Genomic DNA, 20,948 nt, shown 5'->3' on the forward strand with positions numbered 1-20,948 from the left:
ATGAGGTTCTGTCAGGTTCTGGAACCGGTTGCATTAAAAACTCTTGTTTTTGCAGCGTCAGCAGAAGAACGAGCAGGTTTACCAGGTGAGTACCGACCGGACCGGACCGCTCCGACCCGTCCAACATCTGCTCTGATCAGCTGATTGATTAACTGATGGGCTGCTTTCAGGGTCTGAGCTCGGTCACCAGAGACACCTACGACTCCCTGCAGATGCAGCCGCTTCCGGCCCGCTAACCGGGTCGGTTCTGAAGAATCCTGCAGATCAGCACCAAGTTTTACTCTGATTGGACCCGACGGCTCCTCAACATCTGGGAATTTAAGGCTTTTCCCACCAGATTTGGAGCTTTAAAATTCTGAAATATGACAGTTTTTTATTTAGAGCTCATCAATGTGATCAATAGTTTTGATTAGTTTAAAGGGAAATCAATAATTCCACTCATTAATTAGCATTCTATGCCGAGAAGTTTCACTGTTGTGTAAATATTTGTATGAGGATGAGAAACAGGAGGAAACCTGCTCAATAGTTTCTGCTTCTAATGTCTGACTGTGTGAAGTCTGAAGAACCTGAAGTCAGTTTGAACTGGATGGAAACACAAGAAGGACAATTTAAACACATTTAGTCAAATCAGAGATAAAATCAAATGAAAATAGATATTTAGGTTAACATTAATATGATGGACATTATGATCATTTAATTGTTATTCTGCTGGTTTTAATCATATTTCTTGTCTCCTATGACTCATTTTTATTAACTTTTGTTGTTTTTTTATGTTTTCCTGAGAATTTCTGCTGTTTTTAGAATGTTATTAAATGTAAAGCTTTTATCTGATGATTAAATGAGTCTTAAATAAACATCTGTTACTCATTTCTGCCTCCTGGTGGACAGAATGAAGGTTTGCAATAATAAAGATTTACCTATAATTTATTCAATTTTGCCAGTAGAATTAGTTACTTATTTAATTGGAAGATTGTTTCACTCATAATTTGGGTAAATGTTGTGTTATCAGTGAAATCTGCATGATTCATCAATATTAAGAAATAATTGACTGAAAAGAAGCTCATGTGTTTTGCTGAAGTTATTAGTCACTGGCTCCTAGTGAGGGACCAGAACAAGAGCAGCAAGAGACCAACTAGAACTAGAAGTCAGGGTTTCCTCTGCTTCATCAGCCTGCCGGGCTGATACTGTTGTACTGTAGTGAGAAGGGGCGGAGCCTGAGGTGAGTCAGGAACAATAAGATCAGGAGAAACAGATTATTCACTTTTATCAGTAAAACAATCAGAGGAGGGCTTCACAACCCTCCTCTGAATTATGACACTCAAAACTTTGTAATATTTTAACCCAAAAACGCAGCGGGCCGCTGATGGACGACCTTATGACCCCACCCTGAAGTGTTCCCAGGAAATTCCTGCATCAGGAATTTTGTGTTAAATGATATTTACTAGTTTGATTAACATTGATCTGAAACCTTCACCTTCCATTTATGACACATCAGGTTCCTGCTGGACGGATCTTAATGTTTGGAGGTTGAACCTTTTTTTTTTCAGGCATGTTGGCAACGAGGAAACATTCCTGCACAGCAGAGACAGAAACTGATAAACATCTTCCAGTGAACGGCTGCAGCAACTTAAAACCTGTTTGTAACTCTGCAGGTTTTTAATTTTCGTTGGAAACGTTTGAGACAAACTAGTTGAACAACTTGAAGCCTCCAGGCTAAAAGAGACAAAGGTTAAAGAACTTTATGTTCACGAATGAAGGAGGATCAGGTGAGAATCATCATGGAAAGTTTCCTTCATATCAACATTAAACAAGATTAAATAAATGAATAAAATCTGTATTTAATATGAACATGTCAGATGGAGAAACATCAACATTTCAAGGTTCTTGGTTCTGTTGGCTCAGATCATAACAAGCAGCAACTATTATTACTTTTATTTGTTAAATTTCTTTATAGATGAAACTGAAAATCTCCATTAATTTAATCAAATATTGATTAAAATCCTGAATATGTTTCAAACTTAAAGAAGCTTTAAACCTAAACGTGAACTTGTTGTTTAACATTTATTTCCTGGTTTCTTGTTATTCAACAGGTGAACACACCTCTGCTGTCAGGGGGCGGAGCCTCAGGTGGGTCCCATTAAAGTTCTGGAGAATCGGGTGCGGTTCTCCAGTTCGCTCCCACTGGGTTTGTGTGAACAGAAGAAGAAGCAAAGATCTGATCAGGTGAGTTTTAACTCCACATTCTTCTGGTTTCCAGTCCTGACTGGTTTCTCTCTCTGAGCTGCTGGTTCTGGTTCTGGTTCTGGTTCAGCTGATATATCTGGTTCCTGGTTGGTGGATGAAAATATTTCGATATGAAGTCAATAATTTATTGATCAGAGAGGAGCCAGAGGACAGCTGATCACATTTCAATCAATTATTGATCAGTAAGAAGTGATTATGGTGAAATATCAACACAGCGCCCCCTAGAGTATATAAAAACATCCACTGCTGTTATTTAGACCTGAACTGAGTTAAAACATCAAACCATCAGAACTGAGAAAAATGACTATTGGACCCGTTTACACTCCCAGCAGGAAGTCGGCCATTTTGGATCAAATGTCTTGTTTGTTGTTTTTTAATGTAAAACAAAAAAAATGTCAGATTTGTCCTGGAGAGCTCAGAGGTTTGAGCAGAAGAAAACTGTCCTCCACTCTGATCGTCATTCATTTTCTCTCATTTTGATTTTTAAATGATTGATTAATATTAAATCACAAATCTGCTAAACTATTGGTTGAATCACAGCGATTTCTAATAATCTATATCACTGTTAACACTTAAAAGAAAACCTGTTAATGTATTTCATATTTCAGTCACTTCATACATTCAATGACAGTGATATTAAATAATTTTGTTGTTTTTAACAAAGTTTTAAATAGTTTTAAATTTTGGTGAATGAGAGAAATTTACAGAAGTTCGGCTATCTGTGAATCTTTAGAGTTTTTTTTTACTCTGTTTTTGATTCATTGTTAAATGTTTGGATTTTTCTATTTCATATCAATGAACTGAGTCTGGTGGCAGGATTTTGACCTTTGACCCTAGTGGTTCAGTTGTTTCCCTTCTCTGTAAAAATGTAGCAAACTTGATTGTGAAAAGAGACAAAACGGCGCCACCGTAAAGAATCAACAGCGCCCTCCAGAGGAACAACAGTCTAATGACATCTGAACCTGGTGACATCACAAATCCACTTCCTGTGGTTCTTGATTAGTGCAGTTTGTTGATCTTTAGGTAAAAAGTTTTAGAACCAGGATCTCAGTTTCAGGCTAAGTTAACTCAGAGTTTACAGAAGCAGAGTTTGTTGAAACTTATTTAAGTGATTATAATCAGAACCTAAACATGAGAATCATTGACTTTGAATGTTTGTGTTCTGAGATGAATCATCCTGAGAGATGAACTAATTATCAGGAATCTCAATCTATCCCAACCAAACCAAATAATCTCAGATTACATGATGGTGTTTGTTGAATGAATATTGATCTTATTACAATCATCTATCATCTCTGTACAGCAGATGTTCACATATTAATCCTCTCATTATTGTCAGACTCCAGAGACGGTTTGTTTTCTGTTTTTATGAAGCTCTTCTTGTTCCACTGAGGAGTGGAGGAATATTTCAAGCCTCAGCAGGTTTCAGCATCTCACTTTAATCCATCTGTGATTCTCCAACGTGAGAAACTGAAGACGTTGATTACCTGCATGTCTGATCTTGTCTCAGGATTCAGATATGCAGAGCTTCAGTTCTTGCTCTTTTCTTCTACCAATCATTCAGATCCGTGTGAAGTTGGTTCCTCTGAAGAAATGAGTTCTGGTCTACGTCTCTGTTTATGGGGAAAAACAACCTGAAGTCTTAATTCCTCCTGCACAATCAAGTTAAAGTCAAACTGTTTGACTCTGACATAATTTTATTGGTGAAAAATCAAAGTTTGAGGCCTGGATCAAAACATTTAACATTTTGATAACTTTTAATTCTCCAAGGTTTACAAGAATACTGTCAAGAAAATCTGAGATCATCCCACTTCCCCATGCTGGAGAGTTTAATTTAACAGTAACAATAAATAAAGTTACCTTTAAAATCAGTCACACAAGTGACATCTAGACCCAACAGTAGACCCAGACTGCAATAAAATAAATCTGGTTGTGTGTGTTGTTTTAATTATAATTATCTTTTTTATCTAATCTTAAGAAATCATAGAGAGAGATGAGACAGGAAGAGCAGGTTTCCTGGAAACTGAGGAAGTTTCCAGCCTGCAGATTTATAAAAATATCTGAGATTATTCCTTATTAAAAAGCATAAAAGTTTGAAAGGATGAAATGTAAACATTTTGAGTAATTAGATAAGATTTAAAGTAAAGTACTTATATTAATATTGGTTTACTTATAACAATACTTACTGACATTTGTGGAAAAACGTACAAGTAAGACAAGTAACTGTAACTTCTGTAATAACTCACATTATAATAACAAGAGTAATAAGTTGAGCAACCCTGATCCAACCAAAGGTTCCTCTTTTGCTCTCACCCTTTATTGGGTTTATCCACCATTTTGGTGCATTAGCATTGGCTAACACTGTTGCTGTGCTTGTTTCATTGGCTGATGGACAGATGACCTCATATCCATCACTGTCTTGGAGACATTTTGTCCTGATGTCTTGGCTAATGTCTCAGGGTTGCTCAACGATGCTCCCATGTCTCTGAGACGTTTAAGTTGTTCAATCATCTATCTTCAAATGAGGCGTTGGTCATCTCTGCTCTCCTGTTAGTCCTCTTTGACCCTTGACCTTTCACCTTCTATCAACCTCCAACACATCATCAGTGATCTTTAATAGCAGTTACACATTTTACACCATTTCAAGTTCAATGTTATAATCCTTTTAGTTCCTTTAATTAGCATTAATTTATAATTTTATGATAATCACAACTTATTACTTATATATTATAATTATGTGAGTTATTACACATGTTCTGAAAAGAAACCAAGAATAATCTATTATTGTAATTATTTAATACCAAAGTTACAGTTACTTGTCTTACTTGTACGTTTTTCCACAAGTGTCAGTAAGTATTGTTATAAGTAAACCAATATTAATATAAGTACTTTACTTTAAATCTTATGTAATTACTCAAAATGTTTAGATTTCATCCTTTCAAACTTTTATGCTTTTAATAAGGAATAATCTCAGATATTTTTATAAATCTGCAGGCTGGAAACTTCCTTCCTCAGTTTCCAGGAAACCTGCTCTTCCTGTCTCATCTCTCTCTATGATTTCTTAAGATTAGATAAAAAAGATAATTATAATTAAAGCAAAGTTTGCAGGAGACAAAAACAACACACACAACCAGATTTATTTTATTGCAGTCTGGCTCTACTGTTGGGTCCAGATGTCGCTTGTGTGACTGATTTTAAAGGTAACTTTATTTGTTGTTACTTGTTACGTCCGCCAGGACGCCATATTTAAAAGGACACGTAGACAAAAGGATTCCAAGAAAAATATTCCTTTATTCATTTTTTTTCTTTTCTTTTAGACTTCCTTGTCCTTTTCTACTTGTTTTTTTCTGTAAAGGAAGGAAAGAACCCCTCTTCCCGTGTCCCAAAACGTAACAAAAAAGTAAGAGAAAAAAGTTCAACAGAAAGGTGGACCTGGTGAGCCGGTCCAAAGAAACAAAAAGGTACAGCAGGGGGCCAACCCTATACAGGGCCGTCGAAGCCCCTGCTAGTACCAGACTAAAGAAAATAGGGAAAAATAATATAAGCTATTAACACAAAATGACCGAAAACAGGACAACCGGACTCACCAGGCCAAAACAGACCAAAAAACAACCAAAAAAATCCCCATGGCAGGCAGGAGGCATCACAAGGGTCCAAAGGCCGACAAAGTTGGAGGAGCCTCCTCTGGGCGCATCCCTCTTGGAGGTGGAGATGGAGGTGGATGAGCGAGCGAGAGAGAGAGCGGCTGGGCGGCAACCATTACAACCCAGCCTATATATATAGGCCGTCCTCGCCCACCAATTAAAGCCAAACTAATTACAAAAAGAATCACTACCCTAAAAATATATAAACACAAAACCACTCAACTTAAATCAATACAAAATTATTTAAGAAAATAAAAATAATTAGAGAGTGCCCAAAGAACATAACATTACTATTAACTGAAATCTCCAGCATGGGGAAGTGGGATTATCTCAGATTTTCCTGACATAATAAACACAAAAAACACAAAGTGATGCAACATAGAATCAATAATCAAAAACTACATTAAGTCAATGCCATAACAATGCAAATAAAACATTTATAATATTTAACTCAGCCAATGGACTTTGATCTACTGGGCCCTTCAAAATCTCTGTTAATAAACATGAACCTACTTTATGCAGACAATGCAGTCAGTATTGGATACACTTGCAGCACTTTCAGCCAATAATCAGTGAGTATTGATTACATTTCAAATTCAATTCTAAACAGGTGAGTTTTTAGTTGAGATTTAAAGGATGTCAGGGTTTCAGCTGTTTTACAGTTTTCTGGAAGTTTGTTCCAGATTTGTGGTGCATAGATGCTGAAAGCTGCTTCTCCTCTGTTGGTTCTGGTTCTGGGGAACCAGAACCTGAGAGGTCACTTGTGTGATCGTCCATCTCTCTCAGAGGTTCTATCAGCGACTGTCAAACCAGGTCGCTGAGCGGCTGAATAGGGGAATCTTTGTTGACGCGCCAGCTGATCAAAAACGCAATCCAAGTTGCATTTAAGTTGATTTATTTTGCCAATATCCAAAGCGTCAGTGTCCACACAGCATAAAAACGGATCCGTAGCTTCTGGTCTTGTCCTAAACTAAGTGATTTCTGGAAGGACATTTTTGAAGCTCTCAGTGTTATTTTCAGGAGAAATGTTCCAAAAACTCCCTTGGTGGCAGTTCTGGGAGTAATACCCGATGGAATGGACAGGAAGGGTGATAGATATCTTCTAAGTATCTTGCTCACAGCAGCCTTGAAATGTATAACTATCAGGTGGCTGAAACCAGGGCCTCCTATTTAAAAGGACACGTAGACAAAAGGATTCCAAGAAAAATATTCCTTTATTCATTTTTTTTCTTTTCTTTTAGACTGCCTTGTCCTTTTCTACTTGTTTTTTTTTCCGTAAAGGAAGGAAAGAACCCCTCTTCCCGTGTCCCAAAACGTAACAAAAAAGTAAGAGAAAAAAGTTCAACAGAAAGGTGGACCTGGTGAGCCGGTCCAAAGAAACAAAAAGGTACAGCCGGGGGCCAACCGGCACATGGATACAAAAAATCTGGGACATTTATCTGATGGAAGGAATCACATATTCCTTAAGGCTTCAAAAAACAGTTTTTGATATAAGGTGGAGCCCGGTCTTACCGTTACTAATTCAATGACGCCCTTACAGGATTGCTTGTTGGCACCTGTATGTACCCATGGGTCAGTTAGAATACCATGGTGTTTAAGAATGTGAGGACCATCTTATGTCAGAGGGGATTTAATTGTGTGTCTTGTATTATTTTTTATTTTTATTTTGTTGTTCTTGTGTGATGTTTGTACTGGTATGTATTCCTTATTGCCTATGTTAGATCATTTGATGTCTCATCTTTTGTCAAGTTATAATGCAGAAGATAAATGTCAGTAAGAGACAGACGAATGCAACTGTGGACATGTGTTGTTAAAATAAATAAAAATAAAGTTAAAAAAAAATAAAAAAACGGATCCGTAGAAAAAACAGTGAATAAAGACAAAATGTGCTAAATTGAAGCGGTCAGCAAAAGTAAACCTTCCTCCATCACCCACTCACTACTTCACCCAGGTGAGCAACAGCTGATCTATAATCACTAACGACATCACGTGATCCCCTCTACGCCTGTCCACAACAGATTCCCTTTTAGTTCTTAGTATCAGCGTTAGGGAAAGACAAACTAGATGATTGATTTTACTTATTTGATTATTTCTGCTACTTCATTAAGCTGTACTGACTCTTGCAAAAGTGCTTTACTAATAAAATATTTAGCATAAAGAAAATGTAAAAGATGTGGACATTCAATTAATGAGTCACCTCAAAGTTCTTTGACGGTAGTAAAATAGCTGTGATGTTTGATTCTGGGGAAGAAAACTAGGTCATGTTTTATAGGTTGCTTTAGCCCAAATCTAAAACTACATCCTTGGGACTCGCCAGAGTCACTAAAACCAACCTGATTCAGTAACAAGTGCAAGTTGTAATAAAGAGAAGGAGCGACCGTTAACAGATGTGCTCTGTGGAACCAGTTGGCTGCTCAGTCTGGCTGATTCACAGGGGGAAGAAGGACGAGACATCTGGATGGAGGCCATCAGTAACCAGGCGAATCCTTTCTGGATGCAGCTAAAACAGAGTTTACTTCAGTTCTGGACAGATTTAGGAAACTCAATTCACCCGTTAGACAGAGAGCTGGTAGCACATCTCCCCTCTCTGAAGAGGAAGTAGTGACTGAGAGAGGAGAGAGTGAAGGAGGGGGGCAGAGGTTGCGCAACAACAATACCTGCTGTAAGAAGCCAATACATCTAAATTCCTTGGACTAAATTCATCATGTGACATGTCAAAAATGACCTTTGACCCTCCCTCCAATAGTTTATTTCCTGTGTTGAAGGCTTTGTGTAGCAAGTTTCAAATATCTACAGTGAGTCGTTTTGATTGGGTCGCCTTTAGGGTTGTAGAGGTTTTAATTCCACTAAGTTCTCCAGTTTGGTCCCAGTCAGCAGCTTCAGCAGAACCAGTCAGAACTTGGTTTGTTTCAACAGGATGAAACTCTGTCAGTCCAGATTCGTCCCTCTCATCCCTCTGTGTCTTTATTTCTGCTGCTTCTCATCATCACTCAGAGGAAGACGGCAGAGACGGTGAGGACAACTGGTCACCTGAAAACTAAACGCCTGAGCAGGAGGCCAGACGCATTTCTGGAGGACATTTAATCAGCTGGTGATGGCAGCAACACATTACTGTTCAATGGCAACAAACAGGATTTAAAGATGTTTTCATTTCAGTCTGAAGGAAATCTGATCCTAGAATGACTCACAGTCGCTTTCCATCCTTAAATACAAACATTTGGTTCAATAGTGTTGATTTCAGATGTTCTGGAAGAATCAAGTCAGTTTTCATAAAGACAAATTTTAGTTTTAAGAATTAAAGAAATGGTTTTTTCAGTGGTGTGTATTGTGTGATTTAAATGAGTATTTTCATCTCTAATCTGGTATTTTTCCATGTAGTTTATCATTTATACCACAGTAAATTATTTATGAGACAAAGTCTGAAACATAATAAATCCTTCATGTTTTCCAGATAAAAGATGGCGCAGCAGCAGGAAGTCCAGCAGGAAGTCCAGCAGGAAGTCCAGCAGGAAGTGGATTTTGGTAAGTGATCAGAAGCAGAAATGAACCATCATGAAGGAACAAACGGACCAATCACAGCCCGTGTTGCTGCCATGTGATGAACCTCAGCCTCAGACTATTTATTGTTTTCATGCTTCCTGTTCAGTGAAGCTGTGCTGGAAACTGAGTTTCTGTGAAACCTGAAGATAAAACCTGGACTCAGATGGAAACAGAACTAAAAGGAACCAAAGTGAAGAACATCTTCAGGAATATTTACTATATTCACTAATTAATTGATCCAATAATCACATCATTTATTACTAATTTATTATCAAAGACTGTCTCTGTCTTTTATCCCAACATTTGGTGACAGAGATGCTGAAGCTTAAAGATAGAGATTAAAAACTTGTTGAAAGTAAAAGAGAGAAAAGTGATGAAAATGTTAATCAGTCGATATTTTCATCAATAACATCAGAGTTTCCTGTTTTCCTGAAATAGTTCAGCTCTATATTTAGAAGGTGTTTGTTTTATTGTTCTTCCTGCAGTGAGGAAACAAATGATGAACAGAAGCTTCATTTGTTCTCATGTAGACAGAATCAGTGGTCGTCACTCAGATATGAGGCAGAAACACAACAGCAGGTTCAGACCTGAGGAGCTGATCAACAGACTCTGAGGAGAATCTCTGGATGGAGCAACAGGAAGAGTTGATCTTCATCAGGTTTGTCTCTCAGATGTAAATTAATCCTGTTTCTGTTTCTGCCTGTAGAGGAAAAACTTTTCAAGGTTCGCTCTGAGTTTGTGAAGAAAGTTTCTGAGGAAATCCTGAAACGGCTCCTTGATGAGCTTCTATCAGATGAGGTGTTTGGTGATTTGGAGGATGAGGGTATACTGCAGATGAACCAAACCAGAGCAGACAAGGCCCGCGACACCATAGATGCTGTGAGAAAGAAAGGACAGAGAGCCTGCAGGTTGATGATCAAACATCTTCATCACATGGATCCAACTCTGTCCAACCAGCTGGGTTTGTCCTCTGCCTCCTTTGGTCCAGGTGAGAGACAAAGTTCATTAAAGCTGCTATTACAACCTCTACTGGTTTTGATTAAACTATAAATGATAAATAAATCTGATCTCTTCTAATAGTTCCTGATTTCAAAATTTTTCACCACAGAGAAAAAGTTAAATATATTAATGTCCTTTGAGAATATCAAAATAACTATTTTCATTATGTTTAGCTGAAGTGTCTGCTCTTGTTTATTTTTTAGATTTTGATGTTCGGTGTCAACAGGAACTTAAAAACCATCTGAAGATGAAGATCCAGAGTCTCTCTGAAGGCGTCGCTGAACTTGGAAATAAAACCGGTCTGAACCAGATCTACACTGAGCTCTACATCACAGAGGGGTCAACTAGAGAGGTCAACCAGGAACATGAGGTCAGACAGATTGAAACAGCATCCAGGAAACAAGAAACAGTCAGAAGAGAAGACATCTTTAAAGTCCCACCTGGAGGAGATCAACCAATCAGAACAGTGATGACCATGGGCGTGGCTGGCATTGGGAAAACACTGTTAACACAGAAGTTCACTCTGGACTGGGCTGAAGGCAAAACCAACCAGAACATTGATTTCATATTTCCATTCACCTTCAGAGAACTGAATTTACTGAGAGAAGAAAAGTTCAGCTTATTAGAACTGATTCATGAACGCTTCACTAAAACCAAAGGAATCAGAAACTTTGAATCGTTCCAGGTTCTGTTCATCTTTGATGGTCTGGATGAAAGTCGATTTAATCTGGATTTCTACAACACTACAATGTTGACTGACCCTGAAAAGTCGACCTCACTGGATGTTCTGCTGACAAACCTCATCAGGAAGGAACTGCTTCCCTCTGCTCTCCTCTGGATAACCACACGACCTGCAGCAGCCAATCAGATCCCTGCTCACTGTGTTGACATGGTGACAGAGGTCAGAGGGTTCACTGACCCCAGAAGGAGGAATACTTCAGGAAGAGATTCAGAGATGATGAAGAGAAGGCCAGCAGGATCATCTCCCACATCCAGAAATCCAAAAGTCTCCACATCATGTGTCACATCCCCGTCTTCTGCTGGATCACTGCTAAAGTTCTGGAGGATGTGATGGAGACCAGAGAGAGAGAGAAACTACCCAACACTCTGACTGAGATGTTCATAAAGTTCCTGAAGGTTCAACTCAAAATCAAGGAGGAAAAATATGATGGAGGAAAAAAGAGCAAATCTATCTGGAGTCCAGAGAACAGGAAGCTGATTGAGTCTCTAGGAAAACTGGCTTTTGATCAGCTGCTGAAGGGAAACCTGATCTTCTATGACAAAGACCTGGAGAAGTGTGGCATTGATAGCAAGAAATCTGCACAATATTCAGGAGTTTTCACTGAAATGTTTAAAAAGGACAGTGGAACGGGCGACGTCTCCGTCTACTCCTTTGTTCATCTGAGCATCCAGGAGTTTCTGGCTGCAGTCTACATGCTCCACTGCTTCACAGCAGGAAGTCAGAGGAGATCAAGACGTTCCTGGGAGACGAATACAGAGAAACATCTCTAGATGAGTTCATGGAGAAAGTCATGGAGAAATCCCTCTGGAGTAAAAATGGCCACCTGGACCTGTTTGTCCGCTTCCTTCATGGTCTCACTGTGGAGTCCAACCAGAGAGTCTTAGAAGATCTGCTGGGTCAGACAGAGACCAGTCCAGAAACCATCCAGAGAATCATCACCAACCTGAAGGAGATGAACTCTGATGATATCTCTCCTGCCAGAAGCATCAACATCTTCTACTGTCTGGTGGAGATGAACGACGTCTCATTTTATCAGGAGATCCAACGGCTGCTGGATTCAGGGAAGGAGCTCTCAGAGACTGACTGTTCAGCTCTGGCCTTCATGCTGCAGATGTCAGAAGTTCTGGATGAGTTGGACCTGAAGAAGTACAAAACCTCAGATAAAGGACGACGGAGACTGGTTCCAGCTGTGAGGAACTGCAGAAAGGCTCGGTGAGTCCAGATGTTTTCATTGTGTGATGCTGATTCAGCTCTATTGTCCTCCTGTTCTTCTTCTGTCTTTAAGTTGATTCTGGATGTTTTTGCTCTTTATCTACTTCCTTCATCCTCTGGATTATTTTTCATAAACTTTATATTTTGTTGTTTTCATAGTTTCAGAAATATAAATACTTTGAACATTCAAACCTCCACTAACAAAAGCTGCAAAGTATCTTGTTGAACAAAGACAATTAAATAATAAAACAATAAAACCCAAAGTGAGAACTTTCACAATAAAACTAGATGATTACATTGATCCTCCAGTTGGTTCCAGGTTCAGGTCTTCTCTTCCAATATTTTTATTGATCAGCAGAAAGTCTTCATGACAGTCAGTCTCTCCACTGGATGAATTTCCTTAATTATTTCCTTCCAGTCTAATGTGAATGTTCTGATCATCATCATCATCATCATCATCATCAGTGTTGCATGTTATTCGCCCAGGAAAACATTAAAACATTCTGGGGAGGAAATTTCACATGTTCTCTGATGAGATTAAAATAAGTTTGTGTCAAACTGACTGTCTGTTCGTGTCTGCTGCTCCTTTGTGGTGTTAATTTAAAAACTCAGCATGCAGAAGCTGCTGGTTGCTTATCTTGACTCTGAGAGCATTCTGCTAAAGAAACCAGGTTCTGCAGAGCAAGAGAGACGTTTTGTAACGAGCAGAAATATTAAGTAGGGAACTGGTTACAGGTCTGAGAACAAACACAAAGCGTTCGGTTCCCATGTACACTCAATCAATCAATCAATCAATCAATCAGTCAATCTGATTGATTGATGTACACTCACTAAGTTAATGAGGAATATTCATGAATATTTATCTTATGCTAGTCGACACATACAGTTACATTTAGCTATCAAGCTGCAGCATTTATGATGCTGCACTATGCTGTAGCATCATAAATGCTGCAGCATTTATGATGCTACAGCATAGTGCAGCATCATAAATGCTGCACTATGCTGCAGCATTTATGATGCTGCAGCTCGTGGTAAAAATGAGTCAATTTTTAAAATAAAGTGTTTATCAGAAAACCTAAAGATCAAATCAGGATTGATTTAACACCAGAGACAGAAAAATAGAGCAAAAGGTGATTTGAACTGCAGTTGGAACAATTATTGACAATATATACAGGGGTTAAAGTTCATCAATAACTGGTTCAATCCTCCATTAACCACAAACACTGAAAAAATAGTTGATTAAATTCATTAAAAATGTCCAAATGCTGATAAAGATCCAGTTCAGTTTCACCAAACCAAGAACCAAAGTACTGAAGAGGGAGTTGGGAAAGCATTTATTGATTTAATATAGATCAGATATTGACTCGATCAATATCTGCCGATAACAGATATTGATCAGTTATCGGCGTTTGATTCATCAATTTCAACCTCAAATGATTCGTTGACACATTTTCAACTTTGGTTCTGACTAGAATTGGATGATTGTTTGCTGATTGATCATTGATTATGGACCAGAAATCAACCATTCTGACTATAATCCATCGTTGACGTAGCATCCTGTGCTATCAGGTCGGCTAACTCCGGGTCAGTTAGCGTTAGCAGTTAGCGTTAGCAGTTAGCGTTAGCAGCTCATCGTCTGGTCTTGTTCCTTAATAGTTCCTCCCATAATGTTGTTGTTCTCTGATGGATCAATAAAAGCAGCAACGTGGCGATGAGGGTTCAGCCTCGGCCACAGACCCTTTCCTGAATCTGATAATCCACATTAATCTTAATCCTGGCAGAATGTGATTCATACAGACTGAAACAACCTATAATCTGATTATTAAAGCCAATCTGTCCAGAGCTCAATAAAGATATTTCCAACACTTTGAATCAAAGCCTTTTCAGCATCTAAATGACTTTATTGATTCTGTTTAACCTTTGACCTGTGAGGTCAGGAGCCCACGTTGTCATGGGTTTGAATGTTGATGATAAAACCAGATTAAATCTGATCTGTGTCTGTAATTCCTGGGATTATAATATTTATCCAGTGTTGCTGCAGTGATCCTGTAATCAATGTTTCAAACTGATGTTGGTTTATGAACCACATCCAGTTTCATCTTTACCAGGTTTAGGAATCACTGACATCTCTGCTCTGATCCAAGATGGCGGTGTTTCCCCTCCACAAAGTTCTGATCTAATCAATCCTTCAGCAGCCGCTCTGCCGGGTCGCCTCCTCACCTGCCGTCTGATTCCCTTTCAGTCTTTAATGACTTTATTGATCAGTGATTAGTTGTTAGTGGATGATTTTGATCTGTTCCTATCGATGGTGAATCCAGAGCAGCAGCAAAAACTGCATGAGGCTGAGAGCAGAACTGAGTGGAGGATCATTCAACAGATTCTCATGTGTTTAGAGATCGGTGTCTTTATCTGTTGGATTTTAATTTATTGATAAATCTATTAGTTTGCTATCAGTTCTTTCTTTGCTTTGATCTATTTCCATAATAGTTGAGTTGAATAAATTTATCCTTTTCCTCCATCTGGTTTCATAGAAACAGTTTCTCCTTGTTTCTCTGATTTGTTATTATTATTATTTTCCATACGTTGTATTTGGAGATTTTAGTTTTCTAATCTTTTAAACATTTCTCTCTTTCTCATTAGAGAACCAGATAATTAAAGTTTTTGCTTCGTCCCATAAAATCCAGGGAGAAAAATCCTCTGTGTTGTTCTGGTTCAAATCATCTTGAGTCGTTTTTCCTGAAATCTGTTAAATTTAGTGTCATTAATAAACTATAATTATTGTTGATTCTCCACAGGGTTTCTTTGGTTCATGACCCAAATGGAGTCAGAAACACTCTGCATGATCAGACGTCTCTCATCTGTCACATTTTATGATTCATCCACCAAACATGATTCATAAAACAGGATTTTAATATAAACTGTTTCTGTCTGCAGTGGCGGAGCTCGACTTTTTTTCAAGGGTGGCCAAAGGGTGAGCAAGGCATTATCACAGGGGTCCATATACAAATGATGGTCTTGCGCTGGTCCGGCCCGGATCCGGCCCTGGCTCTGGTTCTGGTTCTGTCCACCATGATCCATATCATCACTATAGTAGATCAGACTGATGGACTGAGAGTTTATCAGTCTGTCTCATCTCAATGTGTGCAGACATATTAATGAGGATCATCTGCAGATCCTGGGTCACCTGGACCCGGTTCTGACCCAGTCCAGACGGTTCAGACCGGAAGGAGCAGCAGGACCGGTTCTGCTGCTGCTCTGCAGGACGACCAGAACAACGTGAAGCTTTTAGCTGCAGCAGGTTGACGACTGTCCACTTTCTACTTTGTTAAAGCATCAAATCCAGCAGATGAACGGAGACAGAACTGGAGCATCATGTGTTTGTTCTGCTCCCAGTTTCCTCTGTGGCAGCATTTAATAACCTGCTGCTGGGAAACATGTTTCTATACAATATATTACTATTATTCATGATGATGCAGCAGATATTGGCTCCACAAACCCAGAGATGCCAGAGGTCCACAGCAGCTGGACTTCCTGTTCTGCTCACTTCATTTAGAACTCACTTCCTGCTTGATCTAAACGGTCTAGTCCAAGTCAGAGCTGTGAGCAGTTCCTCTCCTCTCCATCATCTCCAGTCGTTTCCTTCATTCAGCTCAGTCAGCCTCTTCATCAGCTGCTGCAGAGAAACTGAACTTTCCTTCACTGATGATAGAAGATCTTCAACATCTGACTGCAGCTGAAGGTCTGAGGACATGAAGCCTGACCAGAACCAGAACCAGAACCTGGACCAGAACCAGAACCAGAACCAGAACCAGAACCTGGACCAGAACCAGAACCAGAACCTGGACTTTAACCAGGAACTGCACAGATTCTCTGTGGGGTCAAACTCAGTAGATATTGATCAGATGATGATCAGATGATGACATCACTGTTATCATATTTTAGTCTGTTTATGATCCAGATTGATTTCATTAGAACTGAATTATTTTCTCTAATCACAGACTTGGTGGCTGTTTGATGGAAAATGCTGAATATGAAGTTTTGGCCTCGGCTCTGAAGTCCAACCCAGATCTGACTGAACTGGAAATAAATCAGATCTTCATATATAAAGCTGGAGAATCTGATATGAAGCATCTGATTGAGATCCTGGAGAATTCAGTCAGTAAAGTGAAGATTCTGAGGTTTGTTTTCTCTATTTATTCAATAAAATCATTTATTGATTCTTTAATCAATAGTTAATCAATTTAATGTTAATATATTATTTAAAACAACCTGTTTAATCATCTGAATAAAATCTCTAAAACTTTTGACCTTATTAATTATTTTCTTATTTCAGACTTTGAGATTATTGAACTTTGTTTTTCAGTTTTTCCTCTTAAATGTTTTTGATGAACAAAATGAGTAAAATAATTGAAATGCTGTGAATGAATGATGGAGATGTTTCAGTTTGGTAAAGATTCAGATGCTTTTATTTCTGATTCTTTACATCAGAATGAAATGTTGATCCTCCAGAGCCACAAACACTGACGAGTTCAAATCCTCATTAATGAACGTCTAAGAAACCACTGATTGTAGAAAAGCAAATCTAGATGCAATGAATGAAAGTGAGGTTTGCAGCAGCAGCAGGTTCCTCAGCTTTGTCCTGAGGCTGTGGTTCTGTTGGGCCGGTCAGAGAGGAACCGTTCCTGAGGAAATAATGGCCTCCATTGGCTTTCAGCAGCTTTAATAGGAACCCAAAGGCCATTAATGAAGAACCTGACTGGTTCTGATCCAGTTACCAAGTCGGGTCTGATGATCAGGAACCAGCAGAAATAGCTCAACTCATCCAGACTGATAGAAACTTTGAGTTTCTTTGTTGAAATGTTCTGGTTCTGCTGGTTTGGACTCTTTAAACCAGTTTGACGGATCAGATGTTAGAATCAGTTCATCATGTTTCTTTACATTCAGGGAAATTAATTTATACATTTTATTATTGATTTGTTCATATTTCAGTTTTAACTGCATCCTGTTGGTTCACATCTTTTATTCTTTATTCAGATTGAGTGACTGCAGTTTCTCAGAGACAGCTGGACGTCTCTGTTCTCAGCTCTGAAGTCCAACCCGACCCATCTGACAGAACTGGACCTGTACGAAACCAACCTGGAAGGTTCTGGACTGAAGGATCTCTGTGGTTTTCTACAGACTGAAGGCTGCAGACTGGAGACATTGAGGTATTTTAATGGATATAATTATTGATATTTCTGTGAATAATTCTATATAAGTGATCATAAATCAAAGTTCATTTCTTCTGATCTAATCAATATTTTCTGAGTTTGTTCCTGGATCCAGAGTTTAATTTAGTTCTCTGTGTAACTGAGTTGGACCTGCTGATCTGAGGCCAGAACAGGACAGCATTCGGACCCAGTGTGTAGAAATCCCCCTCAGGTCAAGCAGGTCAAAGGTCAACATGAAATGTCCCTTTATTGAAGATCCATAATCCCACATTAGTTTTAAATCTTCTGCTATTAGTTGATGATGATCCAGTCCAGGTTTACAGAGTCCAGGTGTTGCAGTGCTTTAACTAGACCAGATTAAAGAAGCTGATATCGTGATCAATATTCCCATTTCTGCAGCGTCTCTGATGAAGGATTCAGAACCAGAACCAAATGACCCACAATGACCTCACAGAGAAAAGGATCAATATTTCTAGTTGATGGTTCAGAAACTGAATCAGCACAAAATGATCAACTTTCAGAATGTGATGATATGATAAAAGGATTGAAATCAACCCGTTTCCATCTGTCATACTGAGCAATGAGCTGCAGTTCAAATACAAGCAGCAAGAAAAACATCATTAATAGATTAATGAAGAAAAACTGGAGCCATAAAATATCAGCAGATCAATGATGGACAGAGCAGTCGGAGAATCCAGAGCCTGGAAGGAAACATGGAGAGAAAAACATCCACTGAGTTTAAGATCCTCAGAAACTTTGAGACAAACTTTGACTTTCTTTGTTGATCAAATGTTCTGGTTCTGCTGGTTTGGACTCTTTAAACCAGTTTGACTGGATCAGATGTTAGAATCAGTTCATCATGTTTCTTTTACATTCAGGGAAATTAATTTATACATTTTATTATTGATTTGTTCATATTTCAGTTTTAACTGCATCCTGTTGGTTCACATCTTTTATTCTTTATTCAGATTGAGTGACTGCAGTTTCTCAGAGACCAGCTGGACGTCTCTGTTCTCAGCTCTGAAGTCCAACCCGACCCGTCTGACAGAACTGAACCTGAGAGGAACCAACCTGGAAGGTTCTGGACTGAAGGATCTCTGTGGTTTTCTACAGACTGAAGGCTGCAGACTGGAGACATTGAGGTATTTTAATGATATAATTATTGATATTTCTGTGAATAATTCTATATAATTGATCATCAATCAAAGTTCATTTCTTCTGATCTAATCAATATTTTCTGAGTTTGTTCCTGGATCCAGAGTTTAATTTAGTTTCTCTGTGTAACTGAGTTGGACCTGCTGATCTGAGGTCAGAACAGGACAGCATTCGGACCCCAGTGTGTAGAAATCCCCCTCAGGTCAAGCAGGTCAAAGGTCAACATGAAATGTCCCTTTATTGAAGATCCATAAATCCCACATTAGCTTTAAATCTTCTGCTATTAGTTGATGATGATCCAGTCCAGGTTTACAGAGTCCAGGTGTTGCAGTGCTTTAACTAGACCAGATTAAAGAAGCTGATATCCTGATCAATTCCCATTTCTGCAGCGTCTCTGATGAACGATTCAGAACCAGAACCAAATGACCCACAATGACCTCACAGAGAAAAGATCAATATTTTCTAGTTGATGGTTCAGAAACTGAATCAGCACAAAATGATCAACTTTCAGAATGTGATGATATGATAAAAGGATTGAAATCAACCCGTTTCCATCTGTCATACTGAGCAATGAGCTGCAGTTCAAATACAAGCAGCAAGAAAAACATCATTAATAGATTAATGAAGAAAAACTGGAGCCATAAAATATCAGCAGATCAATGATGGACAGAGCAGTCGGAGAATCCAGAGCCTGGAAGGAAACATGGAGAGAAAAACATCCACTGAGTTTAAGATCCTCAGAAACTTTGAGACAAACTTTGAGTTTCTTTGTTGATCAAATGTTCTGGTTCTGCTGGTTTGGACTCTTTAAACCAGTTTGACTGGATCAGATGTTAGAATCAGTTCATCATGTTTCTTTTACATTCAGGGAAATTAATTTATACATTTTTATTATTTATTTGTTCATATTTCAGTTTTAACTGCATCCTGTAGGTTCACATCTTTTATTCTTTATTCAGATTGAGCTGCAGTTTCTCAGAGACCAGCTGGACGTCTCTGTTCTCAGCTCTGAAGTCCAACCCGACCCATCTGACAGAACTGGACCTGAACAAAACCAGCCTGGAAGGTTCTGAACTGAAGAATCTCTGTGGTTTTCTACAGACTGAAGGCTGCAGACTGGAGACATTGGGGTATTTTAATAATATAATTATTGATATTTCTGTGAATAATTCTATATAATTGATCATCAATCAAAGTTCATTTCTTCTGATCTAATCAATATTTTCTGAGTTTGTTCCTGGATCCAGAGTTTAATTTAGTTTCTCTGTGTAACTGAGTTGGACCTGCTGATCTGAGGTCAGAACAGGACAGCATTCGGACCCAGTGTGTAGAAATCCCCCTCAGGTCAAGCAGGTCAAAGGTCATCCAGTCTAGAAAAGTGAATTCCTGGAATCTGACAGGAACAAATCAATAATCAATGATTGATGCTTCAACACTTTGATCAGAACCTGGAATGGTTTTACTGACTAAAATCCTCCAACTCATCATGACCCAGTACCAGGTTCTGGTTCTGGTTCTGGTTCTGAAGTCAGCAGGTCTTTATTGGAGCAGCAGCTTGTTGGCATTAATATTCATGAGAATCTTTAACTGGTTCTGTTGGACTGGTTAACCTGCATCCTGTTGGTTCACATCTTTTAATCTTTATTCAGGTTGATTTACTGCAGTTTGTCAAAGATCAGCTGTGATTATTTGGTCTCAGCTCTGAAGTCCAACCCGACCCGTCTGACAGAACTGGACCTGAGATGGAACAACCTGAAGGAATCAGATGTTCAGCAGCTGATGGATCTTGTAGAGACTTTATGGTAAGTAAATGTTTGCAGTGAGTCCAGCTGCTGTCAGCATATTGAACTAAACCCAGTCAGCATCAAAGCAAAGATCCAGTGTTCCCAGTAAAGCTGCAGCTTCTCAGTGGGAGGAGAATGGTTCAGGCTTCCTGATTGGACACAGCAATCAGCCAATCAGAGGAGCAGCAGCTTGCTGTGTTGTTGCTGTGTCCATGTCTCCAGGACGTCCAGCTGGACTCCAGCGTCCAACATGTCTAGAGACAGTGGTCCTCATTCATCAAACAGCAGCAGATCTGATCTCAGACCTGCTTGTTCTCTCAGTTCAACAGGAAACAACTGATCAGGTTCATCTTGGTCACAGCTCTGAGATCAGTCTGACTGGAAACCATCTACTGGATGTGCTGCGTCACTGACTGCT

The 20,948-nt window shown here is 39.0% G+C and overlaps 1 pseudogene; it reads left to right on the forward strand.

Annotated features, from left to right (window-relative positions):
• The first annotated feature begins 1,734 nt into the window (after positions 1-1,734).
• Positions 1,735-20,948, forward strand: LOC129356773 (NACHT, LRR and PYD domains-containing protein 12-like; annotated as a pseudogene).

This window comes from Poeciliopsis prolifica, unplaced genomic scaffold (assembly GCF_027474105.1).
Source record: "Poeciliopsis prolifica strain line A6 unplaced genomic scaffold, Auburn_PproV2 SCAFFOLD193, whole genome shotgun sequence".
In the NCBI taxonomy this organism is placed as follows: Eukaryota; Metazoa; Chordata; class Actinopteri; order Cyprinodontiformes; family Poeciliidae; genus Poeciliopsis; species Poeciliopsis prolifica.